Genomic DNA, 25517 nt, shown 5'->3' on the forward strand with positions numbered 1-25517 from the left:
CCAAGAAAGAGGCAGGCGATTGGGTCCTTCCCATCCTCTGTGATGTCAGTCTCTTTGTCATTCTTTCACCCTTGCTGAGTAGCGAAGTGAGCATACTCAAGATCCAATTCATCAATCATTTGAGTTGGTACGAACATAGGAATCCATACTCCGCTTGATTCGATCTTCAGTTTTGACCTTCATCATTCAGGAAAAAGAAGAAGGACCCACTTATTCCACTCGGAGAGACCGAACCAGGCAACAAAAAAAAAGAAAATCAAAATCAAACGAATCCGAATATAACCAATCTATCGCCTTTGATGACTCGTTGACAGCCTCCTCAACCCAAGCTTCCATCTCCTGCTCCAGACATTGGTGCTTGCCCGCGCCAGTCCATGAAAGGTGGATGAAGGTGAGTTTGACTACGAACTCGAGGATGCTGGGAACGATCTCTTTTCGGGGAATCACTCCCGTCGAGAGGCCCTCTTCCTCCCTTTTTCTGAATCTGGTAGAGAGGCAAAAGAGAAGTCCAGAGAGACCTCGACTCTTTCAGGGAAAGGAGGGAGATCGAATGCGAGATGGAGTCCCTGCCGAATGGAATGGACATCCTTGGGGACAGCTGTGTAAGACTTAATTTACCAAAAAATGGGACGAAAAAACTACTAAAAAGATCACAAGAAACCCAGCTCAAAGTGAATGGAGAGAGAACCCCTGCGCCTTGGAAGGATCTGAAGCTGTTCGGACACTCATAGACAAGTGACCTCCAATCCAGGATCCCTTGAAAAGTGAAGTGAAGTAGCCAGGTAGAACAGTCAGGTTAGGAAAAGAGTCTTTCATGTCAAGGTGAACATAGACAGACAAGGTTAGTTTGTTTTCCTTAATTCTCAGAGAAAAGACTCATTGCTGGAACCGAGAGCACTGGCGATTGCTTTCTTTCTGACCTTCAGCCAAGAAATTCCATACCTTCCACCGACTTCTTTTGTGTGTGGCCAGAACATGATGCTTTCCAATGTCGAGTACTTTTCTTAACAATGTATGAAGCCCGTAAAACCGAAATCGATCCAAATCCACGACCTTGACGATCGAGGAAAAAGGGTATGTATTATTATGGTGTGAGCCTTCTTTCTTTTTGGCCTTAGATTATCATAAGCGAGGAATGGTGCGTGCTAGCCTTCAGACTATACTTTATTGTAGGGAAAGGGAAAAAATGGAGAATATCTTTAAGAACCCTAGAAAGAATTTCACTTGGAGCAACAGGGGTCAGGTCACACTATATGATTATCATAATTCTCTTTTTTTTAATTGATACTGATTAGCCGTAAATCAATTTGATTTTGTTATGCCATTAAGGAAACACTATTTGGGATACAATACCCATTTTAGAACCGTTCACTACTAAAAAATAGAATTTATAAAAATAACAAATAATAACAAATAATATAGTTAATGGTTCCAATTTTTCCTAAATTTGCTGTGACTAGAAATCCTTTCTCTTTTCAATAGAAAGAGAAGGTATTTAAGAAATGTGTGTTTTGAGATACAATCAATCGAAGAGAATAAAACTGGGTCCAATAAAAAACAGGAATGAATTTATTAAAAGGGATTGGAAAGGGATAAGTACAAAGGGATTCAACGATCTAAAAAAATCAAAAAGGGTTTAATAATCCCCTCCTACGAATAAAAATTAGTAAAATAATGTGGATGAATAAGATTTTGCTCTATTTTGGATCGGATTTGGCGGCATGGCCAAGCGGTAAGGCAGGGGACTGCAAATCCTTTATCCCCAGTTCAAATCTGGGTGTCGCCTGACCAAAAAAATACTTAGGATTTCTTATTGTACTGATTGATCTCAACAAATTCTTGCCCTGCATAAGCAAAGGAAAAGAACTAGGCCTGTCGATACTGGATTTTGCCATAGTTCTAGTTCTAAAAAAACTGTCAATTTCTTCTTAAAAATAGGGCTCTGGCAGGGTTCTGGGTAGTGGCCCAAACCGATACCAATAGGGATGAGGGATATATACTTATGAATTTCATAATTGATTCTATTCCGCAATTCATAACTACGAAAGTAAGAGGTCGGAAATCTTTTTATCCAAAGGTCCCTAAAGGACATTCCTTTTTTGCTCCTAGGATTGAAGAAGAGATTATAAGAAAGACTATCAAGACTTCCTAATTATCTGACACTACCTACACTAAAGTAAGGTCTACTGACTCTGTCTGGAATTAGATTGGATAGGCTGATGGGAAATTTAGGAGTTGCGGAAAGAAGAGACTTTCTTTCCATACTTACGAGAGACTCCGAGTACTCAAACATTCAATCAGGATGGTCGGTTAGCTCTTATCTTTTAGAATAACTTAGTAAAAAAAGTAAAAGTAATAAAGAAAATGAATCTCCTAACTCGGTAGCCCATGAGGTTCCAATGGTTAGTTTTGGATTTTTTCAGGCAAGAAAGCAAAGAAGAAGGGAGGATTCTCTATTACCAACTTCCCCCATTGTCCTGTCCTCATTGGTCATTCATCTTTCCCGATCTAGTGCCATCGTTCTTCAAGGTGCCGGAGGGTTTGAAGCATACCTACTACCCCTCCCCTGAGCTTAGTTCAGAGTTGCCTCAACGCGCTCGAGTAATAACTGGGAAAATCAAGGCTGGACAGGTCTTCGAGCCAACTTCAGGAAGAAATGCAAGTGAAAAAGAATGCTCTCGAGGGCGCAGGAGTCTTTTCTTTCTTATTTGAAATCCAAATCGAAATGCCTCAACTTGATAAATTAACTTATTTCTCACAATTCTTCTGGTTATGTCTTCTCCTCTTTGTTGGAAGATGAGTACACATCGGGTAATCCGCCCACGAGAGCCCAATCACAAGAGGCTCATACAGAAAGCAATCAGCCCATAGCCCAATATCGAGACCACAGCCTATTATTCAAACCACAAAGGATCCGTCTTTCATCGTCCAATCTTCTCGATCGAACATATTGACATCAATACTCCTTTCCATGGCCATTCACGGCCCGCGAAGATCAACCACTCGTGCCCGAGATCACTATCCAATCAAAAACCAGACTTCCAAGATCCATCTCACTCAGACCCTTTTGAATGTAGCGGATAACAACGGAGTGGGGCTATCGAATTGATATGTATTCGAATCTTAGGAGCTGGTAATCACTGATATGCTCATATTGGTGACGTTATTGTTGCTGTAATCAAAGAAGCAGTGCCCAAAATGCCTCTAGAAAGATCAGACAGAAGTAAGACGAGCTGTAATTGTACGTACATGTAAAGAACTCAAACGTGACAACGGTATGATAATACGATATGATGACGGTTGTCATTGATCAAGAAGGAAATCCAAAAGGAACTCGAGTTTTTGGTGCGATCGCTCGGGAATTGAGACTTATGAATTTCACTAAAAGAGTCTCATGAGCTCCTGAGGTATTAAAAATACTAGTAGTAGAGACTATGATATAGTAGGGTATCAGAATATAGATCAATTAGTAGATTGTGTCTGACGCATATACATGAAAAAAAAGAATAATTAGATAATAATAAGAATAAGAATTCGAATCTTAATAAAAGGAATGGTTCAAATAGCATCTACTAATATTACCGAAAACTTTGTGAAAATACTTCTACGAGAAGGTTTTATTGAAAACGTTCGAAAACCATAGGGAAAGTAACAAATCTTTCTTGGCACGTGCCCCTGCTCCTGGTCTTCGAACTAGTCATTAATGGTCGGCAACATAGGTACCCTTTTTCGGTATGCGTTGCGAACACTTTCATTTTTAGCGTCTCATCTTCTCTGGAGAAGCTCAAATCGAACGGATAGAGCAGATGGTCCAACTACAGAACTTCTTCTTTTTCATTACTTCCATGGTCGTGCCCCGTGGCACGGCAGCACCCATACTATTGAAATGGTTCATCAGTAGAGATGTTCCCACTGGTGCCTCTTCTTCCAATGGTACTATAATTCCTATTCCTATCCCTTTATTCCCTTTTTTGGTCTATCTACATTTAAGGAAATTCATACGCTCCATGGACAGAGCAAAAAGTGGAGTGTTGGTCAAAGCAAGCCGCCCTATTCTATTACCAGACAAAATGGAGAGAAGCTCATCCGCTAGAAATGCTTTATTTCGTTTCGTTCCCGTTCTTCATTTCCTTATTATCGAATCCATGGGGGACTTGTCATATTTAGAATCTTTCTGCGGTCTGCTCTGTTTACAATTCTTTCGTACTCTCTTCTCTTTACCACGCGATAGGTCAGCGAAGCGTGAGCGGGCGCTCCGAAGTAAAGGCCAAACACTTCGGCCTAAGGGGAATGAGCAACAAAATGACAAGATGAGGTGCCCCGGGCACCCCCATATAGAAAGAAGGGTCGAAGGTTTTGGGCCTGTAGCTTTCCCCGCCCCCCCTCGTCGAGTGGTGCTTGTTTGGGGGGTGTGCCACCAGAAAGCGGGCTTGAAGCTCTCGCCTTACCAACGAGCCGACTGCTGATGGCTGTTGGTCACGACTACTACAAAAAGGTGAAGATGAATCTTTCTATTTCACATGGAGGAGTGTGCATCTTTATGTTGGGTGTTCTTCTGTCGTGCGACCCGATGGCTTATGTGCGACCTGTGGCCCACGCCTCCTATTCTATTTGTTCAGGGCAGGCGGCGTGAACTCTGATTCGATCCGGGTATTCAATCCCGCCGCTGAGATGCTCAGTTGACTCCTTAACCTTGATAGGAAGATGGCTTATTCCAAAATTCGTGCATAAAGGTAAGGAACTTTGGATGAATTAATGCGAATGGGTGTAAGCCTCGCTGCTCGGAAACACCCAGTGCTGACCACACTGAGAGACACGAAAGCGCAGGTAATGCCAGTTGGCGAAGTGGCGTTAAGCATCCCTAGCGGTACGCAAAGAGAGGTCGTGATGATATCATCTACGTCCGTACCGCTCCTCGTGGAGTAGATCCCGCATCCAACTAACCCTTTTTTGACAAGGGAACGGGAGAATTCCCACTACCGCTGGCAGGCCAGCCGGGCCGTGAGCACGGTGGGAACGGGCTTCCCAAAAAGCGAGCCCCGGCCCGGGTCAGCATAGAATGGGGGGGACGGCCCTAATGTTGTGTTGGCCGGGTTGCGGGCGGATAAAAGCGGACGTGGGGACTCGGGTCGGGGCACAGCGTAACTAAGAGAGCCATTCCATTTAGGGCGAGACAGAATGGGCGGGCACAAGTGGTCTGGTGTCCGAGCCGATTGGTCAGACGACGACTACTACACATATTAGATTCTATTAGCCGCCTATCCCGGAATGGACTGGGATGGAATAGAAAGAACGCGAAGCAGCAAGCAAGGGATGAGCGCTTTGTTGCTAAAGCGCATACGTTTTCTTGCTGGGTCGGTTTGTTTTTGGGGGGTGGGGCAATAAGCTTGCTTCTTCACAAGCTTATCCCCGCCCCCTTTCCTGTCCGTCCCGACCGGCAACAGTTGGGTCTCCCCATCTCTCCTCAACTTCCCCGGTCTTCGGCCCGAGCTGTATGAGGCAGAAACTCGTCCCATGTACGGTTCGGAGGCCGAGCCCCACCCCTGCAATAATGGTGCGGCTTAGGTTAACTAATACGAATAAGATACAGTTCACTCAACGATTGCCCTTGGGTCCCAAACTCCATATGGGGAAGGAACATTGTTGTTTGCGAGGTCTCGATCATTTACATGGACCCACTTCTCATTCTATTTGTGGGAATTTGATGATTTATAAACCGTCCCCAACGAGCGAAAGGTTCATGTTTGAACATGATGAATCACTTCGTGCCGACCTGTTGCCCATAAACTTTCCTGCCTCATATGAGAATGGAAAACTGGAAGATTTTCTGCATCGGTGGATGAAGAATCACGAACATAAGAATTTTTGGTTTAGCATGTTCCCAGAAAGAAGATACTTTTTTTCCATTCGAGAAACGAGGAGCACGACTGAAGTGGCTATACATACAAATCCATTTACGGATCTATATGCTCCGATTGGAACTGGAAGTTCCAGAACTGGCGGCTGGTATACCACCATAATGAAATTGCCTTTTATTTTTAGTATTCGGATAGGATTTCTGTTGGCTTCATCAGGAGGCTCGCATAGTTTGTTACGTCAACTCCAAGAGGATAAGTTGCATTGGAATCGAGAAAGTTTCATTCATAATTGCATAAAAGGAGTAAAAATAGTGGCTGCGGCGCGTCGAGGGTCAACCTTTGATATCGAATAACCTTTCGAGCCTTCCCTAATGGATCTCTATCCTCCTTTGAAACCAATAGAAGTTCACTGACCATCCCTGTCAAACATAACCCAAGGTAGGATCGAGAGGAGAAGAATAGGACTCTTGCTAGTATCATAACCTCTCGATGGGAGAATGAAACCATTAGATTAATGGAAAGAAGAAAGAATGGGAAGAAACCAGCCAACTTACCAAGAGGAAGAAATGATGACCACTTTTTGTATTATCTCGAAAGTTTTCATTGTATCTAGAAGTAATCACAACGTCACTTTTCGCCAGAGATTTCATGGTAGTTTTTGGAAACTTCAATTGATTAATGAGGTCAGGAGACTCTATAATTCGAATGATATGTGGAGAGAGCGGGGCGTCTTACCCGAAGAAATCGATACCATGGTGTCGCATATACACGAAGGTTATTCTTCATTTCATCCCAAATTGGTATAGAAAACCTATAAATATGGTAGGGGTGGTATGACTTTGTAGGAACATTTCACTCTGGAAAGGCAAGATGAGCTTGGCTATTGTTGTGCCAGGCGCCCACTCATCAATGCTGGTGATTGGCCTTGTATGGCTGCGCCATCTCTTCCAATAGATGTACTACTTTTTAAAGCGTTAGCTAATATCTTAATGCGGGAGTTTCTAGTGATAAGAAACAATCTTCCGTCTAGATTATTTTATTATAATGAAATGTTGGATTACCACCAAAGGTTCTGGGATGGTCAAAGTGGTGTAGAGAAAATAGTCTGTGTGGATTTGAGTCATAGTATCCGGTATGTTTCTACGGAACGTCTATGGAATACCTTAAAGTGTCTACACAATCTGGGTGTGATTTCCCACATCTTAAAGGAATTTCTATCTCTCCCGATATATAATGCTGCCACTAACCTCCAAATTCCTCATTTGAATTGTATACCATTGATAGGTGAATTGAGCGACGTGCTCCTACATCTCTTTTTTCAACATCAATTCGATAGGGAGGTCCTGAGCCGGTATGAAGGTGTTCTTTATACAAGATGGGACACCAATGTCCTTCTAGCTTCAACACGCTATGATTCATATCATCTTGACCGTCCTCAAATTCTGGACATCTTAAGGCACGTAAATCTAAGTGGATTTATTTCCGTGATCGAACGTGGTGGCGGGGGCATGCACGTGAACCCTGAGAAATCTCAGATATTCCTCAGTGCAGATGGTGATGTTAGTATCCCTCAACTAAGCGAAGGTGAGACTGATTATGATAGTGAATGATTCCGGGGAATTGGATAGAGTAACCTATTCATAATAATGATGAGTATCCCCGGGGGCATGTCCTACTTTGTGAAGTAAGGTTCCAAGAAAGGGAGAGAAGAGATAGATGGATCTGAACCTGGAATCAAAGGGATCTGCGAAAGGGATTTTGAAGAATCTTACGTCCTTGAGAAAAGTAAAAAGATAGGAAAGGGAAGTAATGTCAAACCTGAAAAAGAATATGGCACGAGAGATTGAATATAGGGACGAATGAATCGGGCATCAAGTAAACTAAGGCATCAAGGAAAGTAAGACTTGAGGATGGAAGGGAGGAAGGAACCAATAAGCCACCGTCAGTGTACCAGTCATTGGGACAGGTGCCGTGTGTTCGGTCCACCTGCCTTTAGTACGACCCGGATGAAAAGATGCTAACTTTTCTTAAAGGTTAGGCCAAATGATTCTAAGCTTGAGGACCCATTCTATCCGGGCCTAAATGCTGGAGTTTCAGAATTCACTCTACTTCTTACTGACTTTCGCCGAATATATCCTATGTGCTTAACACATTGACGTCGGCGGCTAAGCTTTCTTTCTAATGGTAAGCCGGGGATCTAATAGTCCACTTCACCCTATCAAACTTGACCTCGATATAGGTTGCTTTTTGATGACTAGTTAATAGAATAGACGGTATCTATTATTTTCTACCTCCTCTACCTAGATCTCCTTTTCCTAAGGAGGGAGAGAAGACGGTTCTCCGGGACGGAAGACAGCTCTCACTCGTACATATATGGATGGGTTTTCTACCTCAAAAAGGGATGAAACTGAGCAGCAGAGATTGCTAAAATAGCAAAGGGGATCCAGATTATTTCAGAACTCCAACTGAATGATGCTATACTCGAATCTGATTCTGCTGTAGCTTGACAAGGACCTGTGAAAATGCTGATATCTCGAATCCCTATCTTATTAAAATGGGGTAGCTTTACTGAAGTACTGCAAGAAAAGTATGGAAAAAAGCATAGTCGGTACTTCTTAATGTGGTACGTAAGCTGGTTATCCTGACTAACAATCATGCCTTGCTTGGATTTAGGGATTAGGAATTCTTATTGGGAAAGAGATTGGATTGGCATTCAAGTAGGAGTAGATCCTATTGGTCCAAAGTAGGCATTCTTGTATCAATTAAAGTAGCTATCTTCATGAAATAAGCGCTAAGATTCTAGTTCAAAGATAGGAGCATTAAGCTCTAAATCCAGTCAGTCCAGCTGGAAGTTTCACTAACTACTTAGGGAACTAGGGACCAGACAAGAGTTATGATTGGTGTATTCCATTCCTACCGTAATTGAGACTTGCCCTCGCTCGCGGGTGATTCCTTATAGCTTGATCCATGTGATGGCTGTTCTCTATAATGAACCACAACATGTCCATGGACTTCACAGAGAATTGAGTGAATGCACTAAAAACCAAGAAATGACATAGCGAGAAATGAGCAGCTCGAAAAGCTCGGACTTCGTATACAGAAAGTAGAACTAAAAGCAGATGAGTAGAGATTGAATCGAGCATAGAAATAAGAGAGTTTTGCTTAGCACTGTTCGGTTCGTCTTTCTTTACAAGTCAATCTATGCATAATTCTATTTCTTGCAGCGCTGAATCCGCTTTTGAAATACAGATCAGGGGGCGGTATTCTTATTCCTTGGCTCACCACTTATGAAACAAAACTAGATATTTCTTATTATTTTCTTAGGAGCTGAGCTCCGCATGCGGTTCGATTAAGATGCGACAAAACCTTATCCATTAGTCTTGGCGATGCCAGGGATGGAGGGAGTCATCAGTCGCACAAGCTTATTGCTAAAGCCAAGACAGGACATAATAGCTTCTAAGTAATGCCATTGTACCCGCTTTCATCATGCCCAACTCAAAAACCATTTATCCCATACTTCTTCTTTTCTTGTTCCTTCGTATGAATAACAGGAATCCCGGTTCGGATGGTTGACCAACATTATGATTGTGTATGAACTAGGGCTTTGGCTCAACACCTGCTATCTTTCTTGCCCATCCTTTTGAGGTATCGAAGCTGTTCATTGAGATCCATAGGTTCACGTTACAACCCACTAATAGTCGATTCCAGAGCGGAAGGCAAAAAAGATAGGACGGGGACCCTTCGGAAGAAGGTATATGCCCGTAGTATCTAGAAAATATTCATGGTTGCAAGAGCGAGGTTAGTCATCCTCACCATCACCATCAAATACCGATACTCGCTTTTTCTACAAGCTTGATTTACGAACTCGACCTTTCGCAGGAAGGAAGTTCCGTATACCATCAACAGAGTCAAACCGCTAGAGGGTCACATATATCTAAATACTAGTTCCGATCATACCAGTACTTACTTCCGTGGAGATACGAGAAAGGGGGAGAAGATGCGATTATGTATCATAAATACTAAGGCCAGATAGACTAAAAGGGGCTTTTGGATACGAAGAAGGTTTTCACGTCTTGCTTTGGGTGGTATGCTTCCTCACTGTTGATATTCTGCCCTTTCCCGGTAGTCAACCACCAACGAACGCAAGGAGATCTGGACCTGCATGTAATGTTTTTTTTGCCAATACTCTAAACCAGCTTCCTTACATCAACATGGGATTGCAAAAGGGAGGGAATTGAAAAAGGCGACTCCTCCTTAGTAGGAATAGTAGCTGAGGCTGCTTCAACTCATAACGAAGCTATTCCAGCACATAAGTCCGGGATGATCTGAGGTCGCTGGTCTCACATGGAAGAGATACGAGCCTCCGCTGGATAAACACCAGAACTGGTATCGGCTTCTTTTGTTCGTAACGAACAAGCAACGGATTGGGGATTGCCAATAGAAAAAGATACAACCAACCAGCAGCTTTTGGAAACCAGGATCACCCCCATTGTAAAGAGAACACGGCACCTCTTTCCGTAGGGGCTCGCAAAGGTATTATACTGGATGTGCGCAGAGAGCTAATGAAACTCCATTCCTTTTTCTCTATACTCAAGGATCTGCTATAGCTTGCTTTTCGAAGAGTATTGTATTGACCTGATTACCCAGGAAAGAGTTGATGGCATCTCAACGCAAGAAGATAGAGAAGAATCCCTAGCGAAGATGTGCCGAGAGCGAGAAAGCCTGTCTTCCCCGAGATTATTTATTCCTCTTATTTCTTATATGAATAACTGAAATCAATCCTCACTTGTATTAACTTCATGAGTGAAGAGATAGAGAAACCCTCAATACCGGCACTGCTCCTATCAAAATCAAATAATTGGATTTGTTTCCCCACTTCCTCCACGGGATTCGTACATCGGATGAGGATTCCTACAACGGTACAACGGATCAATCCATTCAAATCAATGAAACCATTAGGTACGCCCCGGGAACTACTCTATTTTTAGATTTGCTAATGCCGAGATCCGATGCGAAAGCAAAGCGAAGGTTGTTGTTCAATAGTTGTTGCCGGTAAAGGAACAGCGGAACGGGTATCTTTAGCAAAGCAATTTGGATTGGTTGAATCGTATTGAGTTCCGGTCTCTTATAGGGTCTTTCCTTGTCCTACTTATAGTATCTTTCCTCCAGCCTATCAAAACTCGTGTTTTTATTAACCAACAACGCATGCACTTTGTTAGAACTAAAGAAAAGGTTATTCAATCCACTAGTGCAACTGAAGTGAAGGAATTACCTATTCTGAACCTCCACAAGAAAGAGCTCATAACCACTGCTTGTGAACAGTTCTCCTCAACTGAAGGCGCACTACTTTTACTATCAGTCTAGTCTCTCGAGGGCACTCTTTCGATCTCGAACAAACTTACTTCTTTTGGAAGAGAGATATTAAGAAAACCCGATTTCCAGTCCTGTCTTAAGAACCCGACTCCAAAGAAAGAAAAAAGAAAAGCGGACTAAAAGAGAACAACAAAAGAGAGATCACTTTCGAAGATTGAACAACACTTTGATATCCAGATTGGAACTGGACTTGAACCTTCATATCCAGATTTCACTCCACTTTCACTTTCATATCAGGAACGTCGACTTGCACTTTCAATAGTGAATTATTCACTTTCCGGAATTGGCTCATATTCACATAGGCCAAGAAAGACGAATAAGACCTCGAACTCCCTATTTCACGTATAATCGAGAGACTCATAATATCAGTGCCTTGGGTAAATGCCTACCAAAGGGAGAAGATTACCGAACTTTTTTCTGTCTTCTTCGCTTCCTAAAATATTTAGGGAACAGGCTGGCTTTCATGTTCATAAGTTCTCTTTGTCGCATACATCCATCGCTTTCGTCTTTCTTGGCTTACTCAGGTGATCTAATTAATGGGCAAGCCCCACTCAAAGCAATTCAGTCTCGGAGCTCTTTCTTCTAAATGCGGATTCAATAGCACCGGTGACGAAAGCAAAGGATATTCAATCCACTTGTCGTCTTGTGGGCCTGCTTCTTTTCGTTCTTTCTCTTCTTTTGCAGAGGTGTGTGTTGCGCCACACATACAAATCGTTTTTTTAGCCAAAGGGTGACTTTACCACTCGCTTCTGGTTCCAATGGATATGGGTTAGATGGATGGAGTCTTCCTTATTGAAGTGGGCAAGGCAAGCAGCTCCTCTCGAATAGGCTGATCGGTGATACGTGATTTTGGAATAAAAGCTAGACGACTCAGCCCTCTTCTCATCTCAAAGCTCGACCTCTGCCACTACTACTGCTTCCCTAGCCAAGCCATACTTCTCATTCTTTGCTTGAATCCATCAAAAAACAAATTCCGTCGAGTTTCCTTACATGGGTTGATTGACCTTGAAGTCCATATATAGATTCTCGTAGTTCATCTCAACTTGACAAACCATTGAGAATGGAACAAATAGGGGAGATGGAATTCTTCTATATTGTCTTTCAACCCTTGCTCTTGCCTTGGCTTCGCCTTCCACCTTCAGCTAAGCACCTAACCCGTGGGACGGGACCTTCGGTCTAGCCTTTGTTCGGGTATGGGACCGACATGGGATTCTTCCATCCGAGTGAGTACCGCCCTTCTGATTTGGTTTGAGTACGGGACCGACCTTCTCTTTTGTTTGTAATTGGGCTTGCCCGAAACAAAGGAACTTTGGTGTGAGAACCCACCCGAGTTGGTAACCCAACGTTTTCACCTACGATTTCTCCCTCGTCTTCTTTGCCTAGCCTTTAGCTTCTTTCTTGTCTGATCTTAGATTTCACTGTTAGGAAATAGGGCATTACCTGTCACTCTGCCTTTCTAAGAAGGCCTTTCGCTTAGTTGTCCTTTCTACTAGAACTTCCCTTTAGCAGTTCTGGAACATCTATAGTATGCTTGAATGTCGGCAATTTTTCTATATTCTCTTCCTCCTCGTCCATTAGTTCAGTTCCTTTCCTTAGTGAAATCTGCCCCCCTCCATCTTTCGAGAACAACAAGAGGGCATTCTCAAGCAGGCGTATTCTTCTTCACTTCCTAAGAAGGCATTTTCTTGCTAACAAGCCATTCTGGCAAACAAAAGAGCTACTTCTATCAAAGAGGAGCAAAGGCTAAGCGGAACTCCTCCCTTCGTGTCTTCTTCCTTTCCAAGCTTGTTGCGGGGAATCTGGGCTCTTTTTCAGCCCCTAAGGACTGCTACTTTGATGAATGAGGCCTGACGGTCTTAATTCCTAATGCTACTCCTACTGCTATTGCTATTGTTACTGCTTTTGGGAATTGGCATCTTTCTTCATAGGGGCCTAGCCAAGGAAAGCTTTCCCATTAAATGAATGTGCTTGCGTACTCTTCGATTCCTGCGGGAAGTGTGGGACTAATTGAATTTCATTCTTGTCTGCTAAGAGAATTATTCTTCCTTATAGCTTGCATTCGATGCATCCACCGTACTAAGAGCTCCTTCTTGAAGAACCGATTCTGTAACAACCCCAAAGGCGAATCTATCTAAATAAACCTAAATAAAACTCCCATTATGATTTGAGATTGCCTTGCCGTTGCGCCCTTTGCCTTTCTTACTGGATTTCCAGTTGATGGGGAAGGCTTGGCAAAGAAGCTTGTGTCGGAAGAGAAGTGGAAAACTAAGCTGTTCGGGCTTAACTTAAACCTGATTGCCCTAGTAGGAGTCAGAATAAGGTTGAGGCTTGAAGACAAGCAACTGACATCTCGGATCTTGCCATTGCCAGGAGCATGGATGCCCAGAATGCCCTCAGTCTACGTCTGTCTATATAGGCTTTAAGGAAAAAGGCAAGTAAGCCGTAAGCCACAAATCAAGGCTTTTAAGGACCTTCGACAGCTTATAAATAAGCTAATAACAGATCTTTTGCGTCTTTCGAGATGCGAAGAGAAGTAAGAAGGTTTACTATTGGGATAATGAAGATATGACCATATTTCAGATCGATTTTCAACAGACGAGATCGGATAGTAGAATAGAGAGAAGGATTTGCTGCTTTCTTAAAATGATAGAGAGTCAGGAGAGGGTCTATGTTAATAGAGCTCTTTAGATAGGGAGAGGAAAGACGTAACTAGACCGCGGAAAGAATAGAATCTTTTACCGCTACATCCGCTGGAGAAGAAAACTCAGCAAAAGAAAATTCCTATCCTTTCTCTAGTTGAAGACAAATCTGGATATTCCCGAAGATGCTTGACTTCGAGTTCTTGGAGTGACAGCTTTCTTTGTAAACAAGGGTCCCTTACTCTATTACTTTTCCACTTCATTGATCTGAAAGAAGTGACAGAAGAAAGCTACGGGCATATACCCCTGCCCCGGGGGAACAGGTGCCACCTCAACAGCTATATTCTAAATCGTTAAGCCTCGCAACCCTTTCCTTTGTATCGGACCTTTCCCGCTTTCCTTCCTCACTCAAACTTCAAAAAGTCCTTCCATGAATCTAGGGAAGGAAAACCACCTCTGACTTCACCAAGTCTCCCTTTCTTTGGTCGAAGGCTTCAGATCAATATCCTTTTTCCTATCTATTGAAGATGCAAAGAGAGATGCTTCTTCCTCTTCAAGTTGCAAGTGCAAGAAGAAATGCGGTAAATAGGAGTTCCATCTACCACGCACTCGCCCCACACTCAAGCTAACTTCAGCGTCCATACTCAGCTAGGAGGAAGGTGCCGGGGACACTATGAACACACATGTACTTGGTTGACTTCACGTCCCGTCTCACAACCGGGTAAGATCAAATAAACAAACAGCTTGCTTGCCCAATCCCTATTGAGAGGATTTCTTGAGCTTGAACTTCCTTTTGTAGCTCCGCTCACAAGGACTTCTTTTCATCCGCAATGAAGCTTATACCACCACTTGGTCAGTAAGGCCGGATTCAAAAAAAGATCAATCACCCCCTTCCCTACTTCAATGGAAAAGGGGGAATCGCCCTTTCACAGCCGCCCCTCCACAAAATTTATACCTATCCTTTCGCCTAAGATGATCACGAACGAAGACAGAGAATTGCGTAGATAGGAGGAGGAAACGAACCAACCCGAAAAAACAAACAAAAGGGAATGAGAGAAATGATCGGAACGATTGAGGAAAGAAAGAGAATGGCGGCCCCTTTCCTTTCGCCCAGGGGGCATCGTCGTCGGGGACAGGCTTCGAGGGTTCTTCCATATCTAGATATAGAGATAGATGATGATAGAGATCTAGATCTTTCTATAGATAGATCCTTTGAGAAATTTCTATTGATCCGCTTTCAAGATCTATGAACAAGAGAGATCCAAAAAATCTCCATGTAAAAAAAAGAGATGAATAGATAGGGCTGAGCCGATAGCAGGACTGGGTACGATGATGGGGCGAGAGAGGGAAAAAACCCTTCGGGATGGATCGGGAAAAGTGACCTCCGGCTCAGCCCACGACTTCCTTCCCTTCGCATAGCTCAGGTGACTCCCTTCCCCCTTTTTTCCCAGAATGAATTAGCCCGACACGACGAATCCTGCCCTCCTGTCTTTCTTTCTCATTGAATGAACCACTACCTGGGACGCCCCTATGCCTATGAATTCAATGATTTAAGGGCCTCGGGAGGAAACTTCGGAAAGAAAGCCTACTGGTTGGTCTGGTTGTCCCCCGGCGGTGCCCGGGCGGGCCTCGGTTCAATCTTGCCGATTCTACCTAGACATGGCTCAAAATGAAGGGGTAAGGCCAAGTGTTCTTAAAACAAAACTCGAAGTGCACACTTCGGAGCACGGTCTTCCATTAGGTCCTTTACGGACGACGAAAGCCCCTTGGCTATACTCTACTCTTCGCCTCCGGCTGTTCTGTTCTTTTCTTTTGGCCCGGTGGAGCTGAGCTGGGTTCCATTACACTCTGTAGGAAATGCATAGACAGTCCACGCAGCAAACCAAGGCCCTGCGTGCGCCGTACGTACCGCCTACGAATAATAGGTAGCCCCACCCCAGGTAGACTTTGTGAGCCGTGTAATAGGCGACCATTTCGCGCGGTTCGGGGGGCACTTCAATAAGCCGCCGGCACCCGGCTGCGTCTTTACCCCTATCCAATTTTTGGGCCAATTCCCCCTTCGTACTACCAAAAAATGAGATTCTTGCCGAATCCGAGTTTGCTGCCCCAACCATTACAAAACTAATACCTATTCTGTTTAGTACTTCAGGTGCTTCTCTAGCGTATAATGTAAATCTCGTAGCAGATCAATTCCAACGAGCCTTTCAAACTAGTACTTTTTGTAATCGACTATATAGCTTCTTCAATAAACGCTGGTTCTTCGATCAAGTTTTGAATGACTTTCTAGTCAGATCGTTCCTGCGTTTCGGATATTCAGTCTCATTCGAAGCTTTAGACAAGGGTGCTATTGAGATATTGGGCCCTTATGGTATCTCGTACACATTCCGACGATTAGCCGAGCGAATAAGTCAACTTCAAAGTGGATCTGTTGTGCGAAGAGTGCGTTATGAACCGTGGCCGCCTACCTGCTTTGGTTGGTGGGGGCGGCTCCTCCGTTGTGGGTAAACGGGAAACCCGACTCTACGAACCCGAGGAAAGGCTGCACAGCTTCCGTAGGGGCGTTAAGACCGGAGCTTTTTGTAGTGCTAGCAGGAATGCAAGTGAATGAATCCAATCCCATCCCCTTTAAAATCGGCGAGGTAATACCTTATTGAAGTAGGGCACGCTACGGCAACACAGGACTGACGGGGTGGGGGCTTGTTGTCTACTTGGCGAGCCTTCACTGCCCCCTTCTGTAACTTCCCTTCTTTCGTCCGTCCACGAGGCAGTCAAAAGAAAGAGAGAAAGGGGCGGCTATAACGCAGGAGTCGTGGCGGTTGTATGCCACAAGGTCCCTATAGACAAGGGGACAAGTGAATCATCGCTTTTGGGCGCAGGCAGCCCTCTACCATCCATCCCATTGCATTCCTCTCGTAGAGTATTGTACTGTCTCAGACCAGATACATCTATGGAAAGAAAGGATTTCATAGAAAATCTGCATTTTTCTATTTTTTTATCCCCATGCATTCCGTTATTCCCGTAACTATGGATTGATTGTCCCTACCTAACTAAATGGTAGTGGTCTAGGGAGCGCAATTGCTAGAGCACGGGAGAATGAAGAGTAATGATTTAAGCAAGAGCAGCCGGACGGACTACTATAGTCAGTCTAGTGACTACTATAGTATTTTCTTTCTTTGTAGTTAAGTAATAATGTTTGGTATAGCAGCCTTTCCGAGCGAGTCTCTGGGATCTCCTGTAAATCCCCATGATGTGGTAAAGGGAGGATATTAGGGGAAGCAGTGAGTGGAGATTCCCCTGCGGAGAGCCGGATGAGGGGAGACCCTCACGTCCGGTTCGGAGGGCGGGGATATCCCGACCCTACTATCATTATGCCATTGCAATGTTACTTGGTTCAACTCCATTTGTGACCTTTTCTCGTATGTGGGACTCTCTATCTTCTTGGGTAGATTCTAGATCGTCTTTCATTTTGTTAGTGAGTAGTTTTCTTATTAATAAGTCAAGTCAAGTGTAATAAGAGAACTGTAGGAGCTTGCCAGGACGGCTTGGTAAGCAAGCTACCTGTTATGTAGGCGCCAACTCCCAGTTCTTTCTCTTCTTTCTTTTTGATTTTTTATTCTCGTTTTTTTTACTAAACGTATAATCTCCTTTCCGGGGAAGGGGTAACATAGACGGAGGCACATGTAGACAGATACAGACTTTTTCAATCTTTTGCCTAAGCGAAGTAGTTGATCCCTCCGAGGTAAGGGCGAATCGAGACCGAAAGCTACTAATAAAATAACATAATCTGAACACATAGCTGAACACATAGTTTAAGTAGAAACTGTTAAAGCTCCCTGGTCTCGAAATGGCCGGCTTTGGTTCAGCTCTCGCGGCCACCTTACACACTAATAAAATCGTCAGCTTCCTTCCCCACTCATCGCCCTCACTTTAAGACAAAAAATCCAATTCGATTCAAAGATCGGAATCATACCTCCTGCGGGCAAGGTCGTCTCAAGAAATGGAAGTTGTGAGATGGAAAGAAAACCACGAAAAAAGAACTGAATTAGGGATCAATCCATACGCGGCTTGCCTTCTCCCCTTCCCCATAGTAAGCCAGCCAATAGAATAGTACCCTAACTTAAGAAGTTCTCTTAGCTAGCGCATGTCCATTAATGTGACCACCGCATGCTCCTGCATGAGTTTCATGAATGGTTTGTTTTCGAATCCTATCTCTCTGGGGAAAGGTATCTTTTTTCAATTCGAACAACGGTATCCCTACCTGGCAAACTATCCTCGTTTTCGAAGTCCCTAGTTTTGTCCTCTGCTGTAGTATTCCAGTTAGTAGACGGCTTCCTTCATCGGAAATCTAGCTAGTGCTTTCCATTAGGTGTGCAACGAAGGATAGCCTTGCTTTTCTTCTGATTCTGATTCAGTCCAAAGATAGAGACAAAAGAAAGGTAATTATTGAATCGGACTTGGCTTCTTTTTCGGCATGGGCAAAGGTTTGGCAATTCCACCATTAGCAAAGGTTTAATCGGTTGACAGTATCCTTGGCGAAAGGCACCTGGTGAGAGTAGCTGCTGCTGCTGTGCTACCTGCAACTATGAAGTTCAGCACATGAACAATACAGAGTACTTTGTTTCCAAAAACAATACAGAGAACAAGACCACAAGAAAACAATTTAAAAGAACTACTTGTAGGCAGCAGCATCTGGACAACAGGCTTAAAAGCTTCCAGAAAAATGATAGCACAGACAGCCGAAACAATTTTCCTAATATTTCTTTAACTTGACCTTTTTGCAGTACATCTAATAGCATATAGGGGAATGCCTTTTTTATATTACATTTGCACCAAACCAAGCTATTCTTAATACTAATTCCTTTGCATAGATACTTTCCAAAGTGCTGAGAATAGCAACAGAGAGAAAACGCTGCAGAAGATATCACAATTGAATTACTAACCTGGTACTTGTTCATAGACTTTCTAGCATCTTCAATAAGCTTTGATTCTTACTCAAGTAGTTTGGTTTGTAGTGTCGTTTTTTTTCTTGACTCTAGTAGTGTAGTTAGCATGCCTTCCGTTCCTTGCTTGCTTATGCACTTTTGAATTAAAGACGACCTTTCAATTCATTATTGACTGGATAAAGTAGTATTAGTTAATATACGCTGATTCAGACAAATCAAAAATAAGAGACAGTCTTTTTCGATAATGTATGCTGGGACAGACCTGTAGGTGAGCACAAGCACAGCCAGCCTTCCACCTCTTTATACTTATGTTTAGCAGTGTACCTGGTCTTACTTCTTTTTCAGCTTACGCTTGTGTCCCAAGCTTGCAAGTTCGAAGAAGAGTATTGTATTGACCTGAATCAAGTTGTTTGCCTACCCGCCGTTATGTCTGAGCTAGGAATGAGCTGTGAACAAAATAGAAATAGTTGTTACTTGAGTCGATAATGACTTTGTGTCGGTTTGCTATTTTCTATAAATTGGACTGGTACCATGTATTGTAACATAAGCTTTTGTATAAGAGCTGAGATGTAGTTAAGATTACACTGGATCCTCTTTCTGTTTTGTTGCTTCCTTCCATTATCTCCAACAACTGGTATCAACACTAGGAACCTTCACGGTCAGGGTTGATTTTCTTAGACCACTATGAACACTTGTAATTGGTTCTTTCTACTTCAGGCATGGTTCTCTCTAGTTAGTGGAAGAGTGTACAACATAGGGATTGGTATCAGTCACACATTTAGGAAAGAAAGTGAAAGGGGATGGCAAGAGCGGTCCGAAGGTCAATGAAATGATAAAAAACCACCAGGTCGAGTTCGCTTCTCCCTTCCTTTTGGTGTTTAGGATGTGAAGTTTATATAAGAAGCGAGGAAAGGGGAACTGCGCTAAATGGATAATTTCATCCTGGTGATGGGCTATTCCAATGGGCATGCATCTGAGATATGGGCTTTGAGCGTAGGAACGCCCACCTTTACAAGAGCTCAGTTCTAAGATTGTTTGCGCGCAGGCACCACTACTATTCTGTCTTTTCTTGTTATGCATCCGGTCCTAGAAATCTTTTTTTTTCTGACCGGAGGAAGAGAAATAAAAACGTCACTTCGCTCGCCTTGGGGGACCTAATTAGGAGCTGATTGATTTCTTTAATAGATATGAAGATGCCTTGAATGAACCCAAGCAAGCCGAAATAGAATACTATAAGTATGAAGTGGACATCTATGGTTTAATTGGAAACATCTCTTTTCTATTTAGATTTTGCCAGTGCCTCCCTTTGTGGCAGAGCGAGCGCCTTGACTAAGATAGATTGACTCTTTCATTCTTTTTTTTATTTTATTCTGGTTCCATCGTTTGAGGAAAACCCACTTTGGCATCAATGAAACTCTGTTATATAGGAGTTCAAAAACCTCATTTCGTTTGAGAGATAGTGGAATTTCTTCTTTCAACATGTACATCGACGAGGGTGTCGATGACTTGAGTGAGGAATGGTCATGTGCTAGAGGCCGTACCTTTGGAGTAAGACCTCAACAAGGGGGTGAGCAGTTTAAATGTAAATGACGAGCATGGAGAGGCCAAGGTCATTTGTAATTAGGTGTGGCTGATGGAAGAAGACTGGTGAGCTGTCCATGGTGAGAAAAGTTGTGATGCTACTGCAGGGGGCATCCTGGTATAGTTGAGGGCACAGAACTTCTGTGCGGGTACAACTGGCACTTAAAATACCTTCCGTGTAGATGAGTTCTCTTGAGTGAGACTAATCGAGTTACGAAGAAACCTTTGCGATGGTGTTGTGCAGTTGGGTTCTCTATGGAGGAACTTCGTTGTGGGGACCAAGGGGTCTTCTTAAGAAGAGTTGCTTTGATGAAAAGAGTGTAGCCATGATGGCAAGTCAAGGTGGGGCCCTGTGAAGGCAAGCCTTGTGTATGTTGGCGTGATGACGAGAGAAAGGAAATGCCCAGGAACAATAGCCGTCCGTAGCACACCCTGCAATGACTTCGACCAGCGGACCAGCCTATCCAATACCCTACGCCATGACCTTAGAAGTTCGTACCCCACGATATTAAATGACACCCGTAGACATTTGATCATTCATACCTCACAGTACACTCTCTTTCTTTTTTTTGGACTTTGAATTCCAAGCGAAGGAAGCTCAGTGAAAGATAGACTGGGATTTGATAGCAAGAAGAAAGCAATCATAGTACGCGGCACACACCGCTGACGAATGAGATTGACGTCCCAAACCAACACAGGTTCAAGACTAAGTGCAGAACCAAGAATGCCGTGGATAGAAAAGTGAGTGCTTCCTCAAGCTTCATGAAGGAAGGGTCCAAGGACCTAAGCGACAACCTCTACAAAAAAGAAAAACCTATATATAGATAGTGGTATGTGTTCGCTGACACTAAATAGACTTGGCTCGGGGCAGAACTGAGTGGCTAGGCTAAGTTCCCTAGTCTTCTATTGGCCTACCCACCCCTACGACATGGAGGCCCTTACCCTTCTCCAACAAGCGTTCCACCACGCGGAGATTGATTACCGCTTTCTGTCTCAATCCGTTCCAGACCAAGCCCCTTCTCTGATCGGGGGAAGGTCATTCTAAAACATCAGATCTCCCATTGATGCTGATCAAAAATAAGTTTATCCACCTAGAATATATGATACGTACCGAAAGATTGGATGTCATTTCTAAACACCAGGCGGGACGAGCAGCCCTATACCACGTGTAGCCACACTCTAGTGTCCTTTTCTACTTAGTTGGACAGATCACTTCAGAAAATCGTATAAAAATCAAGCAAGAAAACGGATGCGCTAACGCGCAACGGCTTTCGCGCTAGTTGCTCAAAAAATCGTATAAAAAACAAGCAAGAAAAAGGTTCTGGCAGGCTGCGTGGGACTGTAAATCCTCTTTCGCTGGCTGGGCCCTTTGGACTCGAAATCCAAACGGAGTGAGTGGTTCGATTCCACTCTCAGAACGAGACTGAACGAAATAAAATGCAAGTGAAACGAGAAGAGAATCAAATTGTAGGCTTCTTACCTAAAAGCGGTGGTTCTCGCCTCCCGTGCCAAAAGCGGGGTGGGCGACAGCGCTGCGGTTCTTTTCTTTATCGATCGGGTAGATCCATATGTTCTGAGGGGGGGACGAGGTGTAGCGCAGTCTAGTCAGCGCATCTGTTTTGGGTACAGAGGGCCATAGGTTCGAATCATGTCACCTTGATGTGGTATTCACACAATGGGGCCGAAGTGTAGAGCCCCGCAGCCTATCCGTGGTTGGGAAGGCAGGGGTATTAAAAGTGAAACTTGGCTTGCGTGTGGGCGCACACAAAGGAGACTGAGTTGGATTGCAAAGCCTCTCAGACGGAAGGAACCTGTTTTAAAAACCCCTTTCTACAATCTTGAGAAATCTCACGCAAGCAACTACACGCCGCAAGTCTTCGGTATTGTTCGCAAGGAATTTGAAAAGATTGACTCCGCTTTTTTTCTTTTCGAGCATGCCAAGCCTCCAGTAGAGCGGAGTTCTGTGCATGAACTAGGCGCAGTTTACAAACTAGTGAATGGTCAAATGAATAGGCTCGTTTCATCAGGGGTAACCAAGGAGTAAGAATGATTTGATAAAGTAAACATTCCCTTTGAGTGCGGTTCCTTCAGAACAAGCTCTTCCCTTTTCAGATTGCTTCTTTGGGCCACTTGAGCATCGACTGGGCAAGGTTGGATTCCCTCTACTTCGGGTGGCTACTATTTCTCAACAATGTTTTTTCATTTGATCCAATAGCCCTCCGTTAGATAGAACAACTTTGCTAAATACTGAGAACTCTCGAATAGAATATGAGAAGGGAAAGATCCTTTACATAAGGAACTATTGATCATAGGCGTACACTCTGAAAAGAATTGAATGAAACTCTCTTGTTTCGTCAACTTTGATATCATTAGCTGTCTCTGTAGCTGGCTCTCATGTCTGGTGTTCCAAGTAAAAACTTCTCAACTAGCTGGGTCACCGCTGTTTTAAACCCTGACTTGGAATCAGAGCCATAAACGAGTGATTCGGTCGGACGGACGATTGAGTTCTTAAAGCTTGGATCGGCACTTCTTCTGTTGAAACAAACACGCTGTTGCTAGCGCCCTCAACGCTCTCTTCGATCCTTCGCAAACATAGCTCCTTCTACGGGAGATAACTTTCGATCACTTTCATCTCAATTCGTTTCATTGGCTGGTCGAGTGGATGATTAGACACAGGCGGAGTATTCAAGTTGTCCCTACTTCAAGTTGTCCCTACTAACTAACGAGTCTAATTATCGCTGGCTCACAGGCTCCTTCGAAGCAAACATTCGCAGCGCCCCTCGCATTCAAGCTCTTGCTTTGTCCTGCGGCCTGCCCTCTAAGCAAAAGCAAGATCTAGACAAGAGTGAAAAGCAGTCAGAATATTAATAATCTAAAAAGGCCTTCCTTGGTTGTGTAGCTAATCCCCCTCCTTGACAAGAACAGAATTTTTGCATCTTCAAACTGGTTATGGGTGATACCCTCATTCCCCATTAACTCACTAGAAAGCCCTTTGAATAAGCCTCAGGAACACCCATTCCTTTGGGATCAGGGGGTGGTTGTTTTAACTACTCGTTCGGGGAACATTAGACAAAGTTACTTATTTGAGAAAGTAAATGAACCTGAAATAGGACCTATGTGATAGTTTGCAGCATGAGCATGTAGATGCTGGTTATGGTATCAGATCTGAGGACCAAGAATTTCCAAAGGATAGTACTAGACTCAATAAGAAGCTTTCAAAACATAACTTCTCATATTTGGTCTGTGGGCTACCACGCTTAAGCTTTCTTATCTTACTCTTTCCACTAACGTTAGGACTTAGGCGAGCTGCTGAATACGAGACACTTCTTTCTCGGCCGTGCGTGGTCTTCCCTCGGGGATGGGAGAATATAGAAGGTGGGTGGGTGGATCTCTATTCTCCATAAGGATAGAGTTGATTTGATTGGCATTCACGCCTTTTAGAAAGAGCCACTCAATGCAATTCTCTTTTAGGCGAAGAGAGTATGCCCAACTGGAGTGGTTTCCGCCTATATTCCTACTAATGTAATCTCCAAGATGGACAAATCTTCTTATCTACGGATCTATTCCATGCCGGAATTCGACCTGCTATTCATGTGGGTATTTCACTTTCCAGAGTAGGATCAGCGGCTCAAATGTGCCGCAATGAAACAAGTAGCTGGCAAATCCAAATAGGAACTAGCTCAATTCGCAGAGTGACAAGCCTATTATTCGCCTCTGCTCTCGATAAAACTAGCCAGAATCCATTGTTTTTATGACGGGAATTGCTTAAACAATCCCAATCAAACCTTCTCCCAGTGGAAGAACAGATAGCTACTATAGCTACCGGAACGATAGGATATCTTGATTCGTTCGAAATTGGACAGGTCAAGCTATTTCTGGACTGAATGAGTTACGTAAACACCTCAAAGATACTCATTCCAAGAAATTCGATCTTCTAGCCAGCTTCTAGCCAGGTGGATAAGGATGGAATCTGGTATCCAAGAAGAGGATGTTGGACATTCTTCATCCCGGAGGGCCGGGGAGAGGAGAGATAGCATCACTCTGACTTTGCCGGAAGGAGGAAAATCCAGAGTTGGCTTTGGGAGAAGAGAAGGAAGCTCTCAGGTTTAGTGATTCATACCTGTCCTGTCTTTTGTTTCCAGGGTTTCGATTTCCGGTCCAGAGCTAGTCTACTTATTTATTTTATACGGAAACGGAATTTTGCATATTATACGGAATTTTTCATACCAGGTTTTCCTAGAGTTGAGGAATTCTATCCATTCCAGGAAAAGCACTGGTTTGAGAAACTACACTACAGGAAAGTACTAAGGAATAGGAAGCTGCTACTTATACTTCTTATTCTTGTCCAAAGATGCCAGGCCGAGACAGAAACCCAACTAGTGAAATAGAACGGATCTCTCTAATAAACTGGGGTTCTTCTCTTCGGGTTGCTGGTATCCTTATATGGATCCGTCTTGTCTCCTCGGCTCGATAAGCTAGCAAAGTCAGTTCGTTGGATTGGTCTGTCCGGTCTGTCAGTCAGGAAAGCACGTCAAGTCGGTTAATAGCTCTGTTCCGGTTTCTAACTCGGTGAATTGGTATGGTCTGGAGGCCTGGCAATAACAATAGCAGACAGGTCAGTTGTTCAAGTCCATCTGGTTGATAGGTCAGCTCGGTATAGAATCTTGTCTGGTTTCTGAAGTCGGTAAAGTCCAATCAGTAGAGTGCCAGTTAAGTTCCTCAAGTAAGGATCTTTGATTCCTCCAATTCGGTAGGTAATCATAAAAGTCTCGGCTCGGAATGCGAAGATGCTGCTAATCTGTTAAAGGGATCTAGATCGCATTTATTTGATATGCGTCCCTTCTTCAACCCCGGATGTGTACCTGACGCCAGGGAATAACGTAGTTCTAAAGTAGTGACTCGTGTCTTGGAGGTCGTCCATCCAAATGTTCCTCTTTGACATTGCCCGCGTCTACTCCTATAACCGAATCGATGGCCTATAGCGCCATGCCATAATGAAATTCTTGATCATTTGTTTGTTCGTAACATGGCGTAGTGTATCACTGGGTGCCACAATCCCATTCAATTCATGTCCATTCAATACCATGGATATATCGATTTCTATTTTCAGAAAGCTCCTATTT

General features: G+C 43.6%; 1 non-coding gene and 1 pseudogene across 1 annotated transcript; both read left to right on the forward strand.

Moving 5' to 3' along the window:
* The first annotated feature begins 1715 nt into the window (after positions 1-1715).
* Positions 1716-1786, forward strand: TRNAC-GCA. The gene has a single exon. It is a non-coding gene; the product is annotated as a tRNA-Cys (tRNA).
* Positions 1787-3570: 1784 nt separating this feature from the next.
* LOC119279528 lies at positions 3571-6211 on the forward strand (annotated as a pseudogene).
* Positions 6212-25517: the final 19306 nt, after the last annotated feature.

This window comes from Triticum dicoccoides, chromosome 3B, assembly GCF_002162155.2.
Source record: "Triticum dicoccoides isolate Atlit2015 ecotype Zavitan chromosome 3B, WEW_v2.0, whole genome shotgun sequence".
Taxonomy (NCBI): domain Eukaryota; kingdom Viridiplantae; phylum Streptophyta; class Magnoliopsida; order Poales; family Poaceae; genus Triticum; species Triticum dicoccoides.